The sequence below is a fragment of the Phalaenopsis equestris genome, unplaced genomic scaffold (genome assembly GCF_001263595.1).
Source record: "Phalaenopsis equestris unplaced genomic scaffold, ASM126359v1 Scaffold000362, whole genome shotgun sequence".
Taxonomy (NCBI): Eukaryota; Viridiplantae; Streptophyta; class Magnoliopsida; order Asparagales; family Orchidaceae; genus Phalaenopsis; species Phalaenopsis equestris.
This window is the reverse complement of record NW_018164804.1, coordinates 214,206-216,022: the sequence shown is the minus strand read 5'-3', so window position 1 is coordinate 216,022 and position 1,817 is coordinate 214,206.

Genomic DNA, 1,817 nt, shown 5'->3' with positions numbered 1-1,817 from the left:
TGTGTCGGTCGACTGAAGTGAGGTGATCAAGGGAGAGAGCTTGGTCAGTCAATTGAAGTGAGTCGATCGATTATTATATTTCTTCGAGATTTGTGCAGATCATTTTTTGGGTACACATTAAGTTCTTCAATTTTCTTGCTATTTGACAGGAAAAGCTGCGATAAGAACAAGAAATTTAATAAATCAAAGAAATCTTGAGCACGTAATTTACTAATGGTACTCCTTGCTAGGTATTTTTCATGCTCGGTTCTGATACTTTCGTCATCACCTGCGGGAGTCCCAGAGTTGCTCCCCCCGGGGAAGTCTTGTAGTCGCTCGCCGAGGGGAGTCTTTGAGTTGTCCACCTCTCAAAAATATTGTTACGGTCCGGTATAAATTTTATGATTTGGGTGCATGATGATCGTTTATGCACCCCTCACGAAGCTTGTCGTTGTCGGGTTATGTTACGTTCCATAGGTCTCTGACGATCGTTAGACACCCTTCGCAGAACTTGTCGCTATCGGCTGCTAACTTTGTACTTTAGGCGTGGGTCGATACTTCAGAAACTCGGTTCATAATAATTTTAATAATTCAATTGGTCATATTGAATGTAATTGAAGTTTTAACAACTAAAACACCACTACAATGACGATGCATACAAGCCACAAACTTCAAAAGCTGACAACTTCTACTCACTAAATCAGAGAAGAAAAGAGGATTATGGGCAACACATGCTTCGAAAAAATAAGAAAAATATTTTCTTAATCAAAGCACAAAGTATATGAGTAAATAAGAAACCCGGATAGATTTCACCCTTAAGTTGAAAATTTATATCCACAACTCTTTCACTGATGTTCACAAGTCTCTTCGACAATCCTCCTAAATAATCCCCCACAAAATTTTCTCTTTCTCACTCTCACTCAGATGAAATGTCGAGACAATGGTAGCACACTAGAGCATCCTCCGCCGCCATACGAATGGAACTACTTGACTCCCAATGGTGGTTCTTAAGCATCAGAATTTCTCCTTGCAGTGTCAAGATTCTCTTTCTTCAATTTCAGTTTGTTTTTCTCTCATGTAGTTGACGTCAAGGCGCCACTATAGTGAAGCTCCAACTCTTTGAAGGGGCACCAGCGCCAAGGTGCCATTATCATGTGTTAATTTGAAGGAACCCATATGTGCACCATGTATGGCTCCATGCATTCCATATACAATGTGGACTTGAGCTTAGGTAGTGCATAGGCGCTCCTAAGGTGGCGCCTAGGCGCAACTCTATCTGAACTTTATTTGGCTCTCCATTGGACTGATTTCTGAAGTAGCTTCTTTTGAGTTCACTCGGCAGTCTCTTTAATGCATTTTCAAGCTCTCATTGGTACATATACGCTGCAATTGCACAAAAATACCTGAAAAAGCAAAAAGTATGAATAACTAATAGGCTAAATTATAAAAAAAATTAGATTGATTATCATATATTTCACTAACATCATTTTTAACACATTTTTATGTTAATTTTATACTTGTGGAAGATGTTCGTGTTGTATTATATAGAATATAAGTAAAAATATTAATGTAAAATCAAATGAATGAAAATAAGCTAATAATAGTATTGGTACCCATGCACCAAAGGAGGAGCGCATAGGAAAATCTTCAGACTTAAGAAATAAAGTGTATTTTTATAAACGTCATCCTTGGACCGGTTGGAGGGGATAAGTTTGAAAATTATTCTTGATTGTCACTCTTATCCTAATAACTTAGTTAAACCTAGATTTTTAATATTCAATTTAGGGGACAACTTTTCACTCGAAAGAAATCACCACTACTTTTACTTATGTTTTATA